This window comes from Leptinotarsa decemlineata, unplaced genomic scaffold, assembly GCF_025532065.1.
Source record: "Leptinotarsa decemlineata unplaced genomic scaffold, Ldec_3_MD MMD2_tig00026358_RagTag_RagTag, whole genome shotgun sequence".
NCBI lineage: Eukaryota > Metazoa > Arthropoda > Insecta > Coleoptera > Chrysomelidae > Leptinotarsa > Leptinotarsa decemlineata.
The window spans coordinates 928,348-953,499 of NW_027412703.1; the positions used below are offsets into that span (position 1 = coordinate 928,348).

A 25,152-nucleotide genomic window follows, 5' to 3' on the forward strand; every position below is an offset into this window, starting at 1 on the left:
GTAAAACAAAATGTAGGGTATCTCCAGAGGCTTCAATGAATTCAAGACATCACTAGAATACTTAATGACACTATTATCGTCAAATTTAAACCAGTCTGTTTCGTCTTTGACTAAGGCGTTATAATGACCAGATTCAACGCCAGAACCACAGTGAACAATGACTACATGAAGATTATATTAGTGGTCATTTATTTCGAACCTTGTTTTCACATAATAGTCAGATCATTATTAGTTATACGTTTCATTTTCAGATGATTTAACAATAAGCTTTGCATGGACTAGTTATCAGTTATATCAGGAAACTAGTTGAAGTTTCAAAATATAACATTCGGTTTTGCTACCTCTTGAACTACAAAGACTGAGACTGTACGATTTCATTCAATCCAATGCTATTTATGTGCTCACGTATGTATTCAAAAAGAACCCCAATGAGTATCTAGTGAACAAAATATATTATAGATGATTTGAAAGGGTAATATTTTTAGGAGTGATTAATTTTTTGGGAAAGAAAGTTTTTGGCTTTCTACTACTCCATCTGATACAAAAAAAATGGATGAGAGAATCTTCCAAAGAAAGGAAGGATTAATCAATTTGAAAATAAGTAACTCTATACATGGATGTGTAGATCATGCAAAGAAGTAACTTTCAGACACAAACTGAAAGAAAGTCCTCCTGAAACAGCTACTTTCATATAAACATTGAATTACACGAAAGAAAAAAAAATTCTTTCGAAACAAATACTTCTATATGAACACTGAATTATACAGTGCTAGTCAAAAGTCCCCTCCCCCCCTCGTATCTTTTGAACGGGTATACTTATAATAATGAAATTTGGAGGGTGGAAATAAACGGATGTAGGCTTCTTAACTGGTCATAACAGGTGACGCAATAGTCATAAATGACGTCACAAGGCCACTGTGACCAAAAATTTTAAATGGGACCCTATGGCAAGTGACAGCTCGTTTGAAAGGTATTGAAAATACCTTTTGTTTGGGTTTCGGCTGATTTTGATTGATAAATTGAAGAAATACGAAAATTATAGTTTCGCATTTAATTAATAAAGATTTAAGAACCAGTTCTTATAATAAGTGTTCAAAATGTGCTCCATCTACTTCCTGGCAGTAATGCATCCTATTGCTAAACTCTTGTCGTACTCGTCCCAGTGTGTCAGCGGAAATTGCCCTACATTCTTCAACAATTCGTTGTTTCAGAATGGCAATACTGTCAGGTGCTGTAGCGTAAACCTTAGATTTCAAGTACCCCCATAGAAAAAAATCTAATGGTGTAAGGTCCGGTGACCGAGCTGGCCATTCGATCGAACCTCGTCGTCCAATCCATCTACCACGATATTCTTCATCTAGGTAACGTCTTACTGCACCGTAATAGTGTGCAGGAGCACCATCTTGTTGAAACGTTATTTCTAAGTTGTCGAATTCATCTGGATTATCTTCTAGAGTTTCAAGAATTAACGCCTCAATATCAGTTTGTAACATCTCCAGATACAATTCACCGGTTAAGTTAGCATTGAGAAAAAGAGGCCCAACTATGTGGTTTCCCAAAATACCTGCCCAAACATTTACTTTTTCTGGAAATTGAGTATGTTTTTCACGAAAGATGTGAGGATTTGTGTCACTCCAATACCTCACATTTTGAGTGTTAACATTTCCATTGAGAAAGAAAGTACTTTCGTCACTAAAACAAATTGTCTGTATGTAGCCTGGTTGTTGGTTCATTTTATCGGACATAGTTTCACAGAATTCTAGTCTTCGGTCGGGGTCATCATCTGAAAGTTGGTGCACCATTTTTAATTTGTATGGATGAAATTTGTTTTTAGCCAACACCCTATGTACTGTCCTTTGACTGACTTCACAGATAGACGCAACTTGGGCTGTGGAAGAAGTAGGGTGCACTACCATTTCTCCAAGTATGTCAATTTTTTTGTCATCACTAATTGTTGGTCGACCAGATCGTTTGGCATCTTGAACACTACCTGATGCTTCAAACTTCCGAAGAAGCTCCCTCAAATAAACCCTCGATATAGGGCGATCGGGGTACCTCTCATTAAACAGTCGTTCCGCTGCATGGAAATTGTTTCTACATTCACCAATTATTAAGATAGCTGCTACTTTGTCGGCTACAGTACGTACCATTTTGCCTATGTAAACACTTAAACGTCTCGTTAAACAATAGCTTAGGTAAATTTTCAAGGTATAAACACTTTTGACAAGTAGATAATTCAAACACGTCAACCTTTTTGACAATGAACCAGAGGCGTACTTTAAAATCTTTATTAATTAAATACGAAACAATAATTTTCGTATTTCTTCAATTTATCAATCAAAATCAGCCGAAACCCAAACAAAATTAGTATGACTGAATAGGTATTTTCAATACCTTTCAAACGAGCTGTCACTTGCCATAGGGTCCCATTTAAAATTTTTGGTCACAGTGGCCTTGTGACGTCATTTATGACTATTGCGTCACCTGTTATGACCAGTTAAGAAGCTTACATCCGTTTATTTCCACCCTCCAAATTTCATTATTATAAGTATACCCGTTCCAAAGATACGAGGGGGGGAGGGGACTTTTGACTAGCAAATCGAACATTTGTGGAGGAATAAGAATCAGATATCATTCACATGAGTTCTACTTTGAATGAATGGTAATAAATTGTACTCACATGGAACACTGTCACCCTAACTGGTATACACGTGTTTCGCCTTAAGACACTTGCCTTAAGGCTCTTCAGTACCAAATTGGATAACATTATAGAAAATACACACACTTCATTCATGAATTACGATTTTGAATGTCACGGAATAAGCTTGATCTGCTTATGTCATCGATGAGGACTTTCTTTCAGTTTGTGTCTGAAAGTTACTTCTTTGCATGATCTACACATCCATGTATAGAGTTACTTATTTTCAAATTGATTAATCCTTCCTTTCTTTGGAAGATTCTCTCATCCCTTTTTTTTGTATCAGATGGAGTAGTAGAAAGCCAAAAACTTTCTTTCCCAAAATATTATAGATATTCTTAAGATTATATTTCAGAGAATTGAGGCACATAAAGTCGTAAGAATCGCTCAGATCCATCAAATTTTCATGTAGGGGTAACTCCACGACAAACTGTCCGCTGCTCTCTAGTCTAGTGTTTTTTTAAAGGACTGCTGTTCGACCTATTGATTCTCTTTCGAGCGAATTCTACTATTTGCCTTGGATTTTTGTATTGTGTATATGTGAAGGAGAAAGAATGTCGGCACAAGATAGGGAACTTGCATAAAAATTCAATCACAAAAATTACATTGAGAATCAAAGGATATCATTGTGATAAAGCCTTCATTACCAAAATAAAAACTGTTTTTTGAATGCTAGGGATTCTATAGAAACAATTGAATTTTACTAAAAATTTGAATTTAGTCACGTGACAAAAAACGCCTAACCATTCGATGTGACGTCATACTGTATTTCACCAGTTGCCATTCCATTTATGTTGAACTATTTGCATTTACTGTTTCGAAGTTTCTGTTATTTGTTGTGATAGTTTTGTCCATATCTGTGATTTTTATTGTATTCATTTAATTTTACACAATATTATTCACTATTAAGTGTGTAAATTAGAACAAACATGACCGACGACGGATTGACAAAAGATCAATTCGATAATCTGCCACAGTTGTTGATATGTTTATGGTAGCGAAAGTCATTAAAGAAGCTGAACATTTTTCTCTTGGGGAAGTACGCGGAGTTAAAATAGTCAAACAAGTACGTTCAATTATTATTTGTTATAAGTTCAATCACTATATATAAATTCTATGTACCTCCTTAATAAAAAAATAGTGGGGAAAAGAACATAATATATTTCATAGATACAATATGAAGAAATTACTCCCAAAGAAGATAGATAAATAATAATAATATGTAAATGTATTTACCCATTTTGACGATTACGATCATCTTTAGGTACTCTTATGAATATTTTATTGGGTGATTTAATGAAAGTATTTGTGCACAAAGGCACAACGCAATGTTTGTAATATTGTTTGTGTTCTATTGCCTTTGAAATTGAAAGACCTTGTTGGATTTATAAACTCAACAACACATAAACAAAGCTGAATCAAGATTAAACACAAATCACGAAACTATACAACTTAATAATACCAATCTAATAAAAAAACAGGACCTCATCATATTTCACACAAAAGCGTTTCGCTGCAGCTGCTTAAATAATGGTAAGAACAACAGGACTTTCAGAAAAAAAAAAAATAAAAAAAAAAAAAAAGGAAAATTTTGCGTGGTGTTCCACAAGGATCAGTTTCAGGGCCCATCTTATTCTTATTATATGTCAATGACATTACAAATTTGAGCATTTCTGGAAATATCACTCTTTTCTCTGATGACACGACGATATTATGGAACAACAAAAACTCAAATGATTTACACAATGCAATATCTACTGATGTGCAAAAAAATAAGGAGCGGTGTAAAATTTTTTCTGGATTTTATGCAGTGGGAGTAACTTCAATAAATTTGGGAATCAAAACTGCCAGAACGGTGTATTACGCTCTCGTTGAATCCCACCTACGTTATAGAATATCGTTTTGGGGACTTCTGTCTGTATTAGTACTGCAGAAACGGGCTATCAGGTATAAGTGTAAGATTAAACCTCGTGATTCATGCAGACACAAATTCGCTGAGCAAAATATTTTAATAGTGATTGCTTTGTTCATTTTGGAAACGGTTTGCCTCGTTTACAAAAAAATGTCCCTATGTGAGGCTTCATGCCATTCTTATAGCACCCGTTTCACAGCGTTAAAATTGCCAATTTCTTTAACAAATTTGTAATCTGTAAATTTCCTATTGAACTCTGTAATGAGTATGCCAGAATTGATGAATAATTAATAAGCGCCAAATTCCGTACGAATCCGTCATTCTTTCTACGTTATAATCTTTAGGCCCTGAAGAATAACATTTTGTTGACAAAGCCAAGTGCAACTCGCAACAATATTGACAAACTGCTGGTTGGTAACGGTTGACTGATAATCAATTGGTAATAATATTTAAGATGCTATGAAGAGATAGTCATAATTATTTAACTATAAACAAATGTAGGAGTATAACACATTTCAACACTAATGATTAGATATTAGACAATAATAAAATGAATTCTTGAGCACAAGTCCAAATAATCACATATGATTGACAAGCACAGTCAAGGACGAAAGTTGATTCTGAGTAAAACCTAAATAATAAATCAACTAGCGACCGCCCCGGCTCCGTACGGGTGCAATGCTGGTACTAAAATATAAATTCACCCACCGGAAATTTAAGGGCATGATGAAAAGATAATTTCGTTTTATAGACGCGCCTTTTTTCCCCGCGACTGGCGCCCCAGTTGAAAAATTCGTAAATCCTTTCTAATCGCATATCAACATCATAAAACGAACCTACATAAAGAATTTCAGCCTTCAAAAATATAGCGGTACGAAATAGAAATGAAAAGGTAACTTTATTTTATGAACGCTTCTTTTTCCGCACGGCTAGCTCCCCAGTTGGAATATTCAAAAATAATTTCTTAATGCCCATCTATAACATTAAAAGGACCTACATACAAAATTTCAGCCTCTGAAAATATAGCGGTGCGGAGAAACAGAGGGGGCGCTTCACTTGAAATATTTGCCCTTCCCACACGTGTATAGAGTTCTTCATTACAGTTTTTTAATTTTTGAAGAAGAATATATTCATTGAAATAGGTAACATAATACAATATTATACAGCGTGACTCACGGTCGATGGTAGGTTAGACGTTTCTAGAAAACGCAAAGCATGATTTTTCTGAAAATTTCACCTCTCACATTTCCTTACCTGTTCTATCGAACTAAAATATTTTCAGCATTGCGGCGTTGCCACTTCCATCAAAAAGTCCTAGCAACTTTATTTTTTTAAATGGAAAACCTCGTATATTAATACATTTTTGGAATTACTCTGGTATTTCAATACTTTTTTGTTGATAATGTCCTATACCTATCTCTATCTGTTTTCGAGATAAAAAATAAATTGTGCTAAATATGATCCAAAACATAGCCTCAATTGAAATTAAGTACATCAGTACTCTCAATTCATGAAAAGTTGATATTTTGATGATAGTTTGGACAAACTCGAAATATTCAAATAACACCAAGAAATCGACTCCATATTTTACAGGGCGTGCTAAAATTACTATTATTTCCATTGTGCATAAAAGTAGTCAAAAGTTCATTTTTTCAAATGAAACCCCCTGTATGTTACTCGGTAAATTGAAAGATGGTGAAAAATGCTTCAAGATGATATATCATGTCCCTATACCTAAATTGTCAAGTTTTCTCAATAAAGTCGGTTCTTCTAGAAACATTATTTTTTTTAGAATTTGGATTTAGGTAGCAGTGGAATCATCAAGCTTATAGCAGTTTGGTTACTTTTATAAGTAATTTACAAAGAGTTATCGACGGTGTTTCGAATCATCTTCCAAAATGATTAGAATAGAATAATTCAAAATAACAAAATTGTAAACAAAATATCACATTTTCACAATAAATGCTGAAACTGTTGTCCATTACATTCTAAACACTTCAAAATGTTTTTTTTATACGTGACTTGTGGTTGCTTTTTCAATTTCCTGGGGATCCAGATCTTCAATAATCCGCACTATTCGCCGTCGCAATTCTTCTTTGGTAGGCACTGGAGTACTGTATACCCTTTCTTTTAAAACACCACATAAAAAAGTCAAGTGGCGTGAGATCGGGTGATCTCGGTGGCCAATCTCACGGCCCTAAACGCCTAAATCAACGATCGTCGAAAAGTTTGTCAAGTTTCCTGGAAACTTCTTGGGTGAAATGTATGTAGTATTACATTAAATTCAATAATAAAAAAAAATTATCTATCAAAGACATTTATTTTAAAAACATAAGGAATAACACTTCTGTCCTTTTTTTTTGTGTACGGCAAGTAATGTGCTTGCTCGTAAGGGCCGTGGATTAAATCAGACAGAAAAGTATAAATATGTACAAAAAAAATTGATAACAAGGGCGCCAAGTAGTTTCTTGTGCACCGACTAGCCTAAACCTGAAATGAAACTACTAAACAATCCAGATATGCGAAAACAATAAGGTGGAATACGACAAAGGAACAAGAATAAAAACGTTGAATGTTGCTTCCCCAAAATACGCCTGTTCAACGGATTTATTCTTCACTTATACTACAAACTAAACGTTTATACAAAGGCGAAGACAAAACTATTCGGAAACACCTTTTATGCGAGGTTCATTGCTTTCGTAAACCATAATGTCAGAATACCGCAAAAACAACACCATTAATAAAACTTCTAATCGGTACTTATCTAGCTGCTAGTGATGTGTAGATTCCTATGGCCCGCTAATACGCAAATTCGTGAAAAGCTCTTAATTCCACGTCCACACGGTCGAAATAGGAACACCACCATCCATATGATTTCGGAAAATTTGCGGCTTAATCACTACGTACAAGGCAATAAAGTTCAAAAAGGTCTGACCCCATCCACTTCGACGTGTTCTCAATGGTAGCACCGTCCGGGCGAAATTTCGATTTACCATATCAGAGAAAAACATCTAAAAAAGGTATTCTCGTAAATAATTGATTTCGCGATACATCCGTGCCAAAATAAAATAATGAATGACAAAACTATACGCTTACCTCCCAATGCTCGACTGCCCTAACATTGCCGGAGATGTTTTTAAACGGTCCGGAAGAAATAATTCATTCGATAAAATTCATCCCAATCGATAATAAGGATACTGCAAGATCGCTCCACAGCAGAATTACCCAATCACAATATCACAACAAGGCACGGCAGGTTTATATCCGTCAAAAGACGTAATTTTATATTCGAAAACCAGAATTTGCCTGAAATCAAATCTTCCGAACGTTATCATTCAGTTTCACTCACGAATGCCCTAGAGCGGACGGACGAAAGAAAAAAAACGTTCCTTTTTTTTTCTTTCCAAAAAAAACTTATCGAGTCGGCTGGAACTATATATCGGGTGTTTCACAAATAGAGTTGCCCTAATTTAATAATTAGCGTTCAACTATTTACAACTAATCGTAACAGTAGTTGTAATATATGCCTTGTAATCCAAAGATCGTGTGTTCAAATCCCATGGACCCTATAATTTTTTTCATTATCAGCAGTAACGTTATACAAAAAAATTTGTATGATACATTTGTTAAAAGTGATTTTATTTTACTCGTGAGTTTGCTCCACTTGCTGACCCTCCTTTTGCAATAATCCCCACTCACAAAATAAAATGCCACTTTCAACACTTATAGGTAAAACGTGAATAACTATTTTTCCACGAAAACGGCTTTATTAAAATAACTTGATAATTTAGGTATAGGGACATGTACATCAACTTGAAGCATTTTCCACCATCTTTCAATTCACCGAGTAATATACAGGGGGTTCCATTTGAAAAATTTACTTTTGACTACTTTTATGCACAATGGAAATAATAGTAATTTTAGCACGCCCTGTATGATATGGAGTCGATTTCTCTGTGTTATTTGAATATTTCGAGTTAATCCAAACTATCATTAAAATATCAACTTTTCATGAATTGAGAGTACTGATGTACTTAATTTCAATTAAGGCTATGTTTTGGACCATATTTAGCACAATTCATTTTTTATCTTGAAAACAGATAGAGATAGGTATAGGACATTATTAACAAAAAAGTATTAAATACCAGAGCAATTCCAAAAATGTGTTAATATACGGGGTGTTCCCTTTAAAAAAATAAATTTGCTAGGACTTTTTGATGGAAGTGGCAACGCCGCAATGCCGAAAGTATTTTAGATCGATAGAACAGGTAAGGAAATGTGAGAGGTGAAATTTTCAGAAAAATCATGCTTTGCGTTTTCCAGAAACGTCTAACCTACCATCGACCGTGAGTCACGCTGTATATTACATTATAGAAATTGAAAATAATTATGAAAAAATCTAGATATAGTTCAAAATTGAAAATAGAAAAATAACTTCTAGTTTGAAAAATACCGACATAGGTATGCTATTAAAAATACATTACAATATCGATGCAGCTCCAATACAATGATAAAGAGATGAAAACAACATACAAATACTATATTTATTAATATCATCTTACCAAGTATTATTCTATCTAGCATTATGGATGGATTTCAATAACTGTTTTACAAAAATACTTAATGATTTTGATAATTACATTTGGTGATTTATTATATCAAACCCTTTGAAAAATAAAGAATTCATGGCACTTCTCCTATTTGTTCTGCATAAATGCAAATTTGTATGATTTTTTATGGCATATTTGTGGACTTTTGAATTTAAACTGACAAATTCAGAAAAATATGAAAGTTATAGGTTATTCAGAATTTTATATATGAATATCATAATAATAATAATATATGTTATTTATTTATGATCCAAATACAAATACAAATGAGAAGTACAAATTGAAAGGTCAAATAAATAACGAGATGCTCGATAAGTAAGTGAATACTTGTTTAGAGATACAAATTTGGTTTGAATTTGCATATACTTCGTACATTGAAGTAGTTAAACGAAAACATAGAATGAATAACATAAAAAGGTATTCGGCTACGAACATATTCAATCGTAAATGTAATCAAACATGTACAGCTATTATAATTTGTCATTATACTTGAAATTAAAAAAACAAACACTCTAATACAATACAAAGACACAGTCGAAGATTATTTAGCTTTCAACCAGTTCTGTTTGATATAATTTATCCAATCGTTTGTATTCCTGCTTGATAAGAGTGAGACATACGTATTTAAAATGGTGTTCAATTTTCATTTTTCTCAAAATGAAAATATGAAAACAAATAGTATAATACAGTAACACAATTTTCAACTCAGCGAATATCATAGTCATAGTTAAGTAATACAACCGTAACGAAACTGGTAGCCACCGCAAAGTTTGTAACATGATTCCCATTTCAGTGAATCTACTCATTTTTAGAACAATTCGCATACCGCGATATTGGAGTTTTTGTAATTGAGATGTTTGATTTCTATTAAACAAGAAAAGAATAGAAGCACAGTAATCAAAATGTGGTTGAATAATCGCATTGTATACACAGTAATTTTAGACTGAGGGGATAAATTACCAGAAATTCTTGCAAAAAATATCGTTTTTTAGATATTTTTTTTTACATATCTAATCGAGATGATCACCAAAAACTAATAAATTATTTATCTAACTGGAATCCAAGATATTTGATACATGACACACTTTCAATGTTTTCATTATCGATTTGTAGATTTACTTCATTTAAATCAAGGTTGTTCAATTTATATTTTGTTGTCATAATCATTCCTTTAGTTTTCAGTTTATTCAGTTTCAATTTATTTGCCATGAGGTACTAATTTACATCCTTTAATGCGGCATTCATTTCATCGATAGCTTCATCTAAGCTCGTATCGTAGCATGCCAATAGTGTATCATCTGCCAATCAATTTACGAAATTACTAAACATAAACAAGTTTATGTGATTCAAGTCTAAGATAAAAGCAGAGGTCCTAACACGCTACCCTGCGGCGCACCTATATGTATATCCAATTCCTGTGAGATTTACCTTGAACTCTGACTCTTTGCTTTCTATGGGATAACCATAGGTAAACATCACCATCAATGCCATAACATCTTAATTTTATTAGAAGAATATTACGGTCAATTGTTTCAAAACATCTTTCTTGAATTTAGATAAAGTGAGTTGTAATGAGGATTCACATGAATTTTTTTAAACAAAATCCAGATTGATTATTTATTAAAATTTAATTATTTTGAACATGATCATCCTTAATATCTCCCTTCTAGTAAACAATGTGAGGAATGGAAAAAACATTTCAATTTTATTGTCAAGGGGACACTTTCAAGGACTATTTGTATCTCTCATTGTTCAACCCCCTAGGAGGGGTAGATGTTACTCTCAGAATTTCAAATAGAAAGGGGGGGTCAAGTGGCACATTAGTTTGATTTGTCTTCAATTCTGCTTCCAGTGGTACTATGATTTATTTTTTTTTCTTCGAGAAATAGCGTTCTAAACCAATAGAAGCAATTATTAGTACGCCTGTACTAAGATGCATGGTAAACATCACCATCAATGCCATAACCTCTTAATTTTATTAGAAGAATATTACGGTCAATTGTTTCAAAACATCTTTCTTGAATTTAGATAAAGTGAGTTGTAATGAGGATTCACATGAATTTTTTCTAACAAAATCCAGATTGATTATTTATTGAAATTTAATTATTTTCAACATGATCAAGTACCTGCTCATAAACAGCTAGTTCAAGAATTTTTTCTATGGCTGGTAATGTATTCATAGGTCTATATTCACTAGCCTTAATTGTATTGCTTACCTTTTGAATGGGAACTATAGTACTAACTTTTAAAGAATTTGGAATTTTAGAAGTTTGAAAAGAAGTATTTACAAGGTTTAAAATTATATGTCCACATGTTTCAAAAATAACTGAGCATTTTGGAATTTGAGATCTAATGAGCATTGTTTTTGTTGTCTAAGGTCCACTTGTATAGGTTAGGTTTAAACCACAAGTGTTAGTTAAACTTTGGTTTAACGAATAAAGTTTGTTGCACAGGTGTTTGTGACTGCCATTCGGAGTTTAACTGTCTACTTTTGTTTGAAGGTGGTTGACAATGTTTCAAGGTGTATTTCATCAGTTCGGACTTACATTGTCTAATATAATATAAATTGATTTAAAAAATTGAAATATTAATAAAAGCTGAAAATTAAAAAATAGTATTAACAACAAAAAAAAATGGAAAAATAAAAATAAAAATTTAAAGATTCCAAACCAAGTTACGTCACAACCTTTCGATTGTTAGTATCCACAATCGTCTTCGGGTGATAACTGGACTTATTCCTCCGAGATCTGACTATTTATAGGTCATTCGGGTGCTTTCACCTTTCACTTTTCACCTATCCCCTCTTTCCGCTTCACTGGTTTTAGCGGGAGATGACCGTTTGGCGGGAGTTGGTCGTTTTTCGCTTGATAAGAGGTTTCCATATGTTACGTATCTCTACGCTAGCTGGACTAAATGCGTTGTTGGACAACATATACGCGGCTTCCTTGAATTTTCTCCTGAACCAGTGTTCCTCTTTGTGGATGATTTCAGCTTGAGCCCACTTGATATTATCTTGATGAGTCCAAACATGCTCTGCTATTCCGGATTTGCTGGTTTCTCCTTGCTGTGTGTGTTTCTTGTGCTCAGCAATGCGATCTTTCAATGGCCTCTTAGTTTCACCGATGTATGATTCGTGGAATCGCAGTCCGCGTTTGGTGGCCTGGTTTTTGTGAGGTTGCTACGGATAGTGTTCCCAGATCTGAAGCAGGTCTGATGTTATACTTGGACCCAATCCTTCTCATCCGTTCTGATAGTCCTCTGATATAGGGGAGTATAAGTACTGGTTGTGGCGGTATCTCTTCCTTGTGGAGCCCTTGTTGTCTTCTAGCTAAAGCCTGTTCTACCATCACTTTGGAGTAACCATTCCGTTGAAGGTCATTTTTGATGATTATATTAGACAATGAAAGTCCGAACTGTTGAAATACATTAACTGTCAACTGATGGATGGAGGGGCAGTTAAACTACAAGCGTCGGTTAAACACTTGTTCGGATTGAATACTGATGTGTCAACTATTTGAGGTTACTGTATGTATTGTAACCTATAAATATTTGACGCGTCCAGATATTTTCATGTTTTCATAATGGACATATTTGAAGATGTATTATTTGAAGAGGAAGATGAGATAGATGTTATAAATATTGTGGAAAACCCAAGAAGACCGCGACTTCTTCTACCGCAAATCGACACCATGGACATTTGGATAGACCAGGAATTCATCAGCGGGTTCAGGATGTCGAAAGCATCTGTAGGGGTATTAATTCAAGAAACAGGCCTAAATTTGCATAGGAATACGCCACAGTGAGTTTTGTGAGTTTTTTTTTAACTACAACAATGAATAGTAATGATACATTATCCTTAAGTGAGCCCATGTCACCGCGTCACTTTTCTTGGATTCCTGAATGTCCTTATGGATTTTCACCAGCCGTAATAGCTCCTCCATTTCCTGCTTGGAAAAATTGAATGACCTCCTGTTAGTGTGGCTCCCGCAATCCATTTTATTACAGAGTCAGATTATGAACTTATGAACAAATTGCATATGGCATTTACTACATTTACGTCAATGTCCGACGGCAGGTCAATTTCAATTCACTTGTCACTTGTCAATGTTGTCGTGTCTACGAGTCTTTAACTGGAAGATATACAAAAGATATTTCAGCATTTTATCGGTTTAAACCTGAGTTCAAATATAAACTCAAACCCAAGTTTGAACTAAATCATAAACGAGACCTATACAACTGGCCCTAAGGAGTTAACAATTAGACTTAATTCATTCATTGTTAATATGTGAAACTTGGAAAAATTGGGATATAGATTATAATTATTGAATTTTCAATCTTCAGTTCATCTATCTATACCATCAGCAATTTGCTGAATACTACTAATGAAGTAGTAGTTAAATTCGATTACTATTTCAGTTTTATTACTAACAATTATATGGTAAAAGTACCCGAATAAGGTCGATAGAAATCTGATTTTCTTCCACAAAAAATGACTTTGTTTCAAATTTTGAAATTTATTCACATTTCCAAGTTCGTTTCATAATTTCACATTTCACACTGAAATCACTCAGTAGTGATTTCTCCGTTTAGTAAACACATTATCGTTTGAAATCAGTCAATCATTCATAATTAGACACTCAATAGGTGTAGTCGGGATAAGTGTAGTGTTTGAATTATATGGGACTGTTCACGGTAATTTAGTGCAAACAAGGGACGAGGGTGACAGACTCCCGATCTTCCCTTGTGGGGCTCGAGTTGACATTTCCAGCACCGGGTCGCCTATAAAATACACTTCAGAGATCCAAGGTGGCTATATGTCAGGACTTAGGTAGATATTCTGAATCGGGTGTGTACTTACTTCTGGCGAGGTTTGATTACATACGGAGTGCAAGATTTATACACCTTCCTTTTATAGAGTATTGAAAAATCTATACAGGGTGTCAATTTGAAAACTTCTCACCCTTAATATCTCCCTTCTAGTAAACAATGTGAGGAATCGAAAAAACAGGTCAATTTTATTATCAAGGGGACATTTTCAAGGACTATTTGTATTTCTCATTGTTCAACCCCCTAGGAGGGGTAGATGTTACCCTCAGAATTTCAAATAGAAAGGGGGGGTCACCCTTAATATCTTCCTTCTAGTAAACAACGTGAGGAATCGAAAAAACAGGACAATTTTATTATCAAGGGGACACTTTCAAGGACTATTTGTATTTCTCATTGTTCAACCCCCTAGGAGGGGTAGATGTTACCCTCAGAATTTCAAATAGAAAGGGGGGGTCACCCTCAATATCTCCCTTCTAGTAAACAACGTGAGGAATCGAAAAAACAGGTCAATTTTATTATCAAGGGGACACTTTCAAGGACTATTTGTATTTCTCATTGTTCAACCCCCTAGGAGGGGTAGATGTTACCCTCAGAATTTCAAATAGAAAGGGGGGTCACCCTTAATATCTTCCTTCTAGTAAACAATGTGAGGAATCGAAAAAACAGGACAATTTTATTATCAAGGGGAAACTTTCAAGGACTATTTGTATCTCTCATTGTTTAACCCCCTACGAGGGGTAGATGTTACCCTAAGAATTTCAAATAGAAAGGGGGGGTCACCTTTAATATCTCCCTTCTAGTAAACAATGTGAGGAATCGAAAAACCAGGACAATTTTATTATCAAGGGGACACTTTCAAGGACTATTTGTATTTCTCATTGTTCAACCCCCTAGGAGGAGTAGATGTTACCCTCAGAATTTCAAATAGAAAGAGGGGGTCACTCTTAATATCTCCCTTCTAGTAAACAATGTGAGGAATCGAAAAAAGAGGACAATTTTATTATCAAGGGGACACTTTCAAGGACTATTTGTATTTCTCATTGTTTAACCCCCTACGAGGGGTAGATGTTACCCTCAGAATTTCAAATAGAAAGGGGGGGTCACCTTTAATATCTCCCTTCTAGTAAACAATGTGAGGAATCGAAAAAACAGGTCAATTTTATTATCAAGGGGACACTTTCAAGGACTATTTGTATTTCTCATTGTTCAACCCCCTAGGAGGGGTAGATGTTACCCTCAGATTATTAGGTGGTACCGTTCTGACTCTTTTTATTTCATTTCAAAAATAACCACATCAACGGGTTGTTCGGAAAACAATTTTTTGCTGCGAACTGGTTTATTTTGTGCAAAAAACCCAAGAGACATTTTTTGTTTAGAATGAAACAGGCTATCGGAAATACATTTTTAAATGGTAAACAAATAATCAGACAAAAAGTTACATTGGAAATAAATTTTAGGGGTTGCAACCATGGGGTAAACCAAATAAATAACTGGCCAAGTGTCTTTTTGGTACTACAAAACGTCAGGTCAATTTCAGTATCGTAACTGTTTCAGTGCTTATGAAAAAAATTGTTATACAAATTTTATGTACCTCCTTTAAGGGACTGTAACTTAACAAAGGATGCTCCAATGAAGTTTCTTTATATGAAAGATCCTATCTTTTTTTCGATGAGGAATCACCTCCTTAAATGTTTGACACTTGTTCAGTTACACCCTGTATTTTCCCTTATCAATGTGAAAACGGCTCAGAGTATCACGGAATCCGTTCCACTTACCTTTGATGTTCATTTGTAATCCTCTCCAATGAATGCTACATTCAATATCGATTCCGGCCTATTTCTCGGGAGAAATAGTTATTCAGTCTCAATAAATAAGACCCGGAAATCTAAGTAAAAAGTTACCTGCCTACATAAATGCAGGTTCAGCATTGGATATAAAAATCAAACGAACAATTTCTTCAGGTTTTGGGTTGTAGGAAAAAACATCTGTCTGCTAAATAAAAAAGACCCAAACAGTGTTCATTGAGAATTATTCGAGTCTAGCGGCGAACTTATGGCTATGTATTGGGTGGACAAAATAAAATTGGAATCTTTTACTCGTGCACTGATTTTTTCCTTTTCTTTTTATGTGAAAAAACTATAATAACAACTCTTCCAAAATACAAATCAAGAAATTATTAAACAACAACAAAAATTAATTGGCGCTCCGGGGTGACTTCATTGATTTTGAAAATAATATTCAGAAAACCAATTACCTACCCATCAGATGACCTTTACAAGCTTGGCAATATATTAGATGTAAAACAAATATTTCATTTAACACATGCTGTTGACCAGAAAAAAAATGGGAGCAAAATATTTCTAGATTATTCCTACTCCACAAGGTCAAAAAAATTTAACATTTCAGTTCCACATGTGACTAAAACTATAGCCCAGAGATCTAGCATGTTTCTTGGGCCAAAGATATACAACGATCTACCAAATGAACTGAAACAACTAAACTCATTTTCTCTTTTCAAGAAGAAGCTGAAATTATGGCTGACTTCAAAATCAAGAATTTCAACACATCGATTAGTCGATATAAAAAATACATACTTTGATTGATATTAAGTTAAGGCTATTTAAAATAATTTCTTTCACACACTCGTTCTGTCAGATTTTTCTGTGGAAATCTGAGGCATGCCATTATCATATCAACACAAGTTATACTTTCCTGATTTTGATGATCGCGCTTGCCCCATATTTCATGATTAATTTATGACGTAAATATAACGTCTAAAACGATTCTTTTGTACTAATTATCCTTATTTCACAACAAATTATAGTTACAATCCATATAGTCTGCGAATACTCTCAATCTTATCGTTATGATGTCCTGAATAGTAATTTTATTTTTATGAAATTTTTGGTATTATCATATAGTATTATTTCCTTGAAAAAAAAATTATATTGTTTACACTTTTCTTAAGCCATTTTTGTTCCAACTTTCGTCTACTGCTCTTTTTATAATTAAGCTATATCCGAAACTCTTAAACTAGTTGAAAACACATTCGTTTGGTTAACCTATAATCTCATTTTTACCCTTGTTTTCTTTTCCATTAATTTGACTGTATTTCATATGATTCGTCAACATCACACCAGAATGATATGTCACCACACACAAGCTGATAACATCAGCTTCGGTGGATTTTTGTTTATTCTAAGCCTCATATTACTAAGTTTTTTTTTATTAGACATTTGATTTTGTTACAATAGAAGGTCTGTATTTTTTTTTTCGCTATTTATGAATAAACAATATTATTATTATTATTCCAGTGGCGCATTTGCTGTTTGAGCTGCAGGAACACCCGCAAAAACCTGCAGCACCACTTCATCTGAAGATCTTGATCTAACAATGTCGTCTCTGTTATAAAACAAAATGTAGGGTGTCTCCAGAGGCTCCAATAAATTCAATGCATCGCCAGAACACTTCGTGACACGACTATCGTCAAACTCGAACCAGTTCGTTTCATCTTTGACCAAGGCGTAATAATGACCAGATTCAACGCCAGAACCACAGTGAACAATGACTGCATGAATATGAAGATTATAATAGGGGTCTGCTAGATTGAAGTGTTTATCCATTTCGAACCTTCGTAAGAGTTCGGTGCTTCCGTCAGAGGTTAAGTCATGTTTGAAGATCATCAGTGTTATTATTAGATTGACTGGTGCCTCAGATATACTTGTTTTGGTATCTTGTTACATTTTGAAATATCATTGTACAGTCATTTTAGGTCGATTTAGGCCTGTATTTCGGAAAGTTGACATACCCTGCTGTAAATTTATATAAACTTTGTATTTTGACATCATAAAAGTATTCTCAAAATTCGCAACTTCAAAAATTGGGGGTCAAAAGTAAAAAAAAAACGACTTTTTGCACGTTTTTTGCCAATGTATCGTTTCCAATGGGTTTTATGCTAATTGTATTTATCAATATTGTTGAGAATTGAATTCTCTACAAATTTTGTTCTAAACATTTTTTCATACGTTTTTGAGATAGAGGGCAGCGAGAGCGCAGATTAATTATTATTAGAAATCAACTGGTTTCCCGATCGAAATCAGCTCTTTCAAGGTTTACAAATTATTACTTAGTAATAATGCCTTCAACATGATTGATAGAAACATCATGCTTCGTAAGGTTAAAAATTCGTTTCTCTTCTTAAGTCAGTGTTATAAATCAGCTTCCTATTTGAGTTTTGGTGAACATCTGATTCTGTCTGAGAGAGGTGTTCAACAAGGTGATCCCTTAGGACCTGCTCTTTTTTGTCTGATCATCAACGAACTCACTAGAAGCTTATCATCTGAATTTAATTGTTGGTATTTGGACGATGGCTCAATCGCTGGCGATGAAAACAGTGTTTCAAAGGATTTAGAAAAAATCATTGATTATTCAAAACATCTTGGACTTGAACTAAATTTTGAAAAATGCGAGTTGATTACTCTTTTAACTCCGAATAATATTACCGAATCCATTTTGAAATTGGCAACTGGCATAAGAATTCTGGAAAAGTCTAAATGGAGTCTTCTGGGTGCTCCTCTCTCTAAAGATTCACTTTCAGAATATCTTCGAGAAAAACGGGAATCACTCAAATTGCTGACCACCAGATTGAATGAACTTCCAAATCACGTTGCATTTTTTCTTTTGAAAAATTGTTTGGCGATTCCAAAACTCATGTACGCCCTCAGATGTTCCCCCAATTGGTCAAGTCAGTTAGAGTTTGATGAATTTGATAATTTACTCCGCCACACGACGGAATATGTTACAAACAATCATTTCAATAATGATTCATGGCTCCAAGCAACTCTTCCTGTAAACCTTGGCGGATTAGGGCTACGTTCGGCTTCTTCTTTAGCTTTACCAGCGTTTCTGTCATCAGTCAATAGTGTTTCCGATCTTATCGATTCCATCCTTCCTTTCATATATCAAAGACGTTTTTTATTCTGGAGGTGAATCACTTTGGCATGCTGCAACTAATATTGCTTCTCCTACGATAAAAAGAATTTACAAAGTGTATGGGACCGACCTCTTCTGAACATTATAACTCACAAACTTCTGAAATCTACAAGTGTATACGATAAAGCTCGTCTGAAAGCAGCAATGATCAAGGAATCGGGTGCTTGGCTGAATGCTTTACCTGTTGCATCTCTTGGAACACTATTAGACGATGAATCTTTCAGAATAGCAGTAGGACTCTGGATGGGTTCATCTCTTTGTGTTTGTCATACTTGTGTTTGCGGTAGTATAGTTGATGAGAAAGGTACACATGGTTTGAGTTGCAGGAGAAGTGCAGGGCGTACATCTCGACATCACCAAGCTATGAAACGAGCTATATTGTCAGCGGATGTTCCTGCAATTCTGGGACCCTTAGGTTCCTGTCGAGATGATGGTGAACGACCAGATGGCATGTCTCTCATACCATGGAAATACGGTAAACCTGTGGTATGGGACTTTACTTGCGTTGACACGGTCGCGGCTTCCCATCTAGCCGAAAGTTTCAAGTCTGCCGAAACTGCAGCATTGTCTGGCGAGAAATTGAGAAGAAAAAAATACCAAAATCTTGGAAACAACTATCTGTTTCATCTAGTAGCGGTTGAAACTTTTGGTGTTTATGGTCCGGAGTCTCTGTTATTCGTTCATGAACTCGAAAGGAGAATAGGCCAAGCAACGAAAGATCACCGTTCTACCTCTTATTTGATAGAAAGAATTAGTATTACTATTCAACGTGGCAATGCTGCTTCAGTACTTGGAACTATTCCTCCTTCACATAATTTTGATGAGATCATGCATTGCCCTAATTTCAGTGCGGAACTGAAACCTCTTCGAAACAAGCCGATATATGTGGATATTCATCAGTCTCCTATCAAGGATAATTGATTGATCCACCTTCTTCTTTTTCAGTACGGTCAGTGGACTCAGGTCATTCTTGGCCCCAAAAAATGAGTTGCAGTCCTCGTAGAACTGGTTCCCTTTCAGTGGAAGAGCTTCATGAAGCAAGAGTCGAATCGATCCCTCTACGAAACCCTTCTTCACTTGGAAGGATCGATCGCAGCTTGAGAAATGGTTCTTACGCAGATTCTGTGAAACATGCTCTTCCTTACGAATCAGTGGATATTTGTCCTGAAAATCTAGAGAAGAAAATTGGATTGGATAATTTAGGAAACACTTGCTACATGAATAGCATTTTACAAGTGTTGTTCATGACGAAGAATTTCAAGAACGAAGTTTTAATGATTAACAAGAACGGGAATGTTTCCTACTTATTCATCAAACTCAAACACCTGTTCATACAGCTGCAGTTTCGTAAGAAGGTATCATCTTTTCCTCCAACCGATTTCCTGGAGTCTTTGAAGTCCAATCGATGCTCGTTAGGACAACAAGAGGATTGTTTCGAATTCTTGGGGATCTTGTTGAATACTCTTCGTGAGCAAAACAATAGTAAAAGCAATACTCCTGACCGCTCTGGACTGAATGATTCCGTACAACCCATCTCGTCTTGTAATTGTAAAACTTTTGCTGGAAAAATCCTCACTTGTTTACTTCGTGGTAAATGTTCAAGAAGTACCGAAAACTTATGTGAATTTCTGAAACTTCATCTAGCTTTTCCTAATACTACTGGTAACCAGTCCATGCAAAGCTTATTGTTAAATCATCTGAAAATGGAATTTTTAACAGGTGATGATCGACTGTATTGTCAAACATGCGCCAAACTAACTGACTGTTATAAGGAAACAAGTATAGCTGAGGCTCCAGTCAATCTAATAATAACACTGATGATTTTCAAACAAGACTCAACCTCTAACGGAAGCAAGAAACTCTTTGGAAGTTTCGAAATAGACCACTATTATAATATTCATGCAGTCATTGTTCACTGTGGTTCTGGCGTTGAATTTGGTCATTATTACGCCTTGGTCAAAGACGAAACGGACTGGTTTAAGTTTGACGATAGTCGTGTCACGAAGTGTTCTGGCGATGCATTGAATTTATTGGAGCCTCTGGAGACACCCTACATTTTGTTTTATAAGAGAGATGACATTGTTGGATCAAGATCTTCAGATGATGTGGTGCTGCAGGTTTTTCCGGGTTTTCCTGCAGCTGAAAAAGCAAATGCGCCACTGGAATCAATGAAATCGCCCTGGAGCGCCAATTAATTGTTATTGTTGTTTTTATTTCATTTTCATCGTTGTTTTTACGTTGAAGAATGTCAAAATATGATTTACATTTGATGTGTCTCGTGAATGTTTTGAAATATGTGCAGTAACCGAAATAATAAAATCAATCCATTTGGCTTTTACATACTTCTATATTTTTCATCATTTTCAAATATCATTAGAAACGCTCGTGGAGACTAGAGGGGCAACAATTCTCCCTTCGAGGATTGATGAAAACAAAAAGGGAGGACAGCGTGAATATTCAAATGGGAAGGGCAGTGAGATGGAAGAAGCAGCGTGTTTGGGAAAACAGAGAGGGGTGCATTTATCGGATCCCATGCATACGAATTGGCCCTAATACGAGTATATATTTCCAATATTACCACACTGTCTTACCCACTGATAACACTAGACCGAATGACCATAATTCATATACGTAAAAAGCTATTTCGGTATCCGTGACTCTCGATGTTCTAATCAGTGGGAATTTGATGTAGGACCCGAAATGGTATTAGTATTCAATGTACTGGAAATCATGAATAGGTGTATGAGGAAAAACTCATTATTTGTTTTGTTATATTGTTTTGTATTTCCTGAAAATAACTCTTTTCTATTGTAGAATAAACATTTGGGATAATAAAAGAATACATATGCGCCATCAGATTGTGTATTCTGTATGAATTGACAAAGTTATGGAAACGAAACGAGGATTCCACTGATTCGAACAGATTGATTTCAAAATGAAGAAGTATTCTACAAAATACATATTTCATATTTCAACCAAAATTGAAATTTCAACTAAAAGTGAAATTCCAAAAAAAGAGCAGTATAAATGATTAAAAATTATATGTTCACGCTTGAGGAAGCTTGTAACGGTCTGAATTTATTTGTAAATATTGTAGATACTGTTCGTTTATTTATTATGGAATCGACAGAATTGTCATTTATTGATGACGAACTTTTCGTCACAGCTAGGGACACATCTGGTTTGCCAGTGTGCCCAACCTACATTTTCAAAGAGTTTCCGTGATTTTTCTCTAATAACAACGGTGTTTTCGCCGCCATTTCTATTGTATCTCGTGTAATGTACAGATATACAACTATTCTACTAGATTTTCCTACGATCAAAAATACTTATTTTCTATCTTGCTACCCTATTGGTCCAAAATAGTGACAGCAAGTTGTTAATCAACGTAGTCGATTGTTCTTTTTTCCTAATGAGATTGATAAATCGAGAGGAAGGAAGAAAACCGAGGCCCTCTCACTTTTTGGAGATCGGTGCCCTTTTCTGTACGTGATAGTTAGCATTTTCCAAATAGACATAAATGTTTTCTCAAACATCCTGACGGGAGTAGGTTTATTTGGATAAATAATAAGTGGAAAGTGTGAATTGGGTATTGTTCCAAATATATCGTTGCGAATTTGGAAGGGATGACCCATATTTTCGCACTCTTAGGAGGATTAATAAAGCTAATTATACTGGCTATCGAAATTCTAACGTTTACATAAAATCAAAAGAAGATCAGCAAAACAAAGGCGCAAGGTTCTCCCTCTTAACATTTACAAAGTTACGTATACGATCAGAAACAGAAAGGAGGAAAAAAACAACTCTTCTGAAAAGAAGGGTTGTATGGTACGGCTAAATTTTGGATGACACTGATTCTTGGAAGACAGAAAGGGAATCTGGGAACTTACCAGCCTTCACTGGTTATATATATATATATATACATATATATATATATATATATATATATATATATATATGTTGAGTTAGTTTTCTTGTCAACGGGAGTTTATTAATTTTGAGAGAACTCTTTCGAGGGTTGATGTGCAGAAATCGCGAATTTTTTTTTGTTCATTTGTTATTTTTTTTTATAGAAATTATATTCCGGTGAATTTATTCATTTTGTTTCCGACTGGTACCAATCGGTCACACCATTGTACAAAGCCATAATAAGAGATCTTGTAATACAACTTTGGTACTGGTACGTTGTCATTTTTTTTTTTCATTCCACTTGTTAAATTGGAGGAATAGTTTAATACTCAGGCATTCTATATCGGCAATTAAATTTACCTGGCGCCCAAATATTGCTATCAACATACTTTGAAACCACCTCGTCTCCACTGTGGTGAACCGATAGATGCTTGTCATAAAAATCATGACTGCATAAACCCGTAACTAAAAAGGCACATTACAAGCTATAGTATGGCGAAACACGTGTCGCGGTTTTTGTAAAACCCTTTATAGTGAAAATCATACAATGAACTGTATCAATTAGTTTCAATTATCAAAATATTTCCAATTGTCACATACCTGATGACTACCGATGACTCATCGGTAAATCATGAAGATGAATAAATTAATCAATGATATCAATGAATATTATTGCTCAGTTGCAGAAACTTTTTCTAAACAGATTATTTCCTCAAATGATCCACTGATTTATTTAAATCACATCTCTGTTTCTGAATCATTCTTTTTCACGCCTATATACAGTAGAGACGAAACAAATTTTTAATGAAATTAAAAATAAAAATGCATCTGGGTGGGATGACTTATCTATAAAAATATTTTCACATCTCCCAGACTCAGCTGTTATGGTACTAGTTGAAGCAGTAAATGTTTCATTTACAACAGGAGTTTTTCCATCATGTTTAAAAAACGCAATAGTAATTCCAATACATAAGGGGGGTAATACTGATAATCCCGCAAATTTCAGACCAATTTCAATGTTACCCACATTTTCAAAAATAATAGAGAAACTCGTGAAAAAAAGAATAATGGCCTTTATGAATAAGCGTAAATAACATTATTATTTCTACACAATTCGGATTTCAAAGAGAGAAAGCAACAAATGATGCAATTTTCAACCTTCTTCAAAACGTTTATCTGAATCTGAATGATAGAGAAGTTGCAGCAGCAGTTTTCTGTGATCTGACAAAGGCCTTCGACTGTGTTAACCACAAAATTCTGTTGCAAAAATTAGAGAAATATGGGTTTAAAGATGTAGTAAATCCAGTGGTTTGAGTATTATTCATCCGGACGGACTCAAAACGTATATCTTCAAGGCAACTTATCACACAAATTAGAAATTAAATGGGGGGTACCTAAAGGATCAGTTCTGGGACCCACCCCTTTCTTAGTCTATATAAATGATCTAGCCCCAATTAACATTTCCGGAGAGTTCACTCAATTTGCAGATGACACCACAATACTTTGGCATGATAAAAATGGCACACAATTGCATCAAATGATTGAGAATGATATTAGTAAAGTTAAAGATTGGTGTGATGCTAATAGGTTGTCTTTCAATATACCAAAAACTAACATCCTAACTTTCGAATGATACTTCAAGAACTTCATACCTATAGGAAATCAAGTGATCAGTTATACAGTGTCACCATTAAAGTGCGCACCATATGGAAAACTTTTTTTTCGAAAAGTTTCAATGAAGTTTAACTTCGGCACTTGTTTGTGCTTCAAATTTAACTTGAAATGATGTGGCCAACTGCGACCCACTGACGTCCAGCAAAAAACGGCATCCAGGAAAAAATGTTCAACATACTACTATGTCAAGGATAATGTCGAAATTCAGTGAAACAGGATCCGTAGCAAATCAATTTAAGAAAAAGCACACTCCAAGTAAATATGATGAGGAGGCCCAACTTAACATTTGTTTAAAAGTTATTGAACACGGGCAAACGAGCATAACCGATATTATAAAAAATACCGATTACAAGAGAGAAAGTGTTTTATTAAAGAATAAATTTTGGCCTTACAAGCCAACATTTATTAACACATTAAAAGAACGAGATTTTGATGTCCGTTTGGGGTTTTCATTCTGGTTTCAAGGAGAGAGAGAAGAAAATGTAAAGTTTCCGTATAAAATTTTATCGACAGATGAGGCAACGTTCTCT

General features: G+C 34.7%; 1 protein-coding gene and 1 long non-coding RNA gene across 2 annotated transcripts in view; one reads left to right on the plus strand and one right to left on the minus strand.

Moving 5' to 3' along the window:
- Positions 1 to 25,152, plus strand: part of LOC111506192 (extracellular serine/threonine protein CG31145) — a 340,043-nt gene that overhangs the window by 144,943 nt on the left and 169,948 nt on the right. The gene's annotated exons all lie outside the window — the stretch shown is intronic.
- Positions 6,912 to 8,117, minus strand: LOC141486563 (uncharacterized). Its single transcript, XR_012467926.1, has 2 exons — positions 7,707 to 8,117; positions 6,912 to 7,621 (listed from the first exon to the last, which is right to left on the minus strand). It is a non-coding gene; the product is annotated as an uncharacterized lncRNA (long non-coding RNA).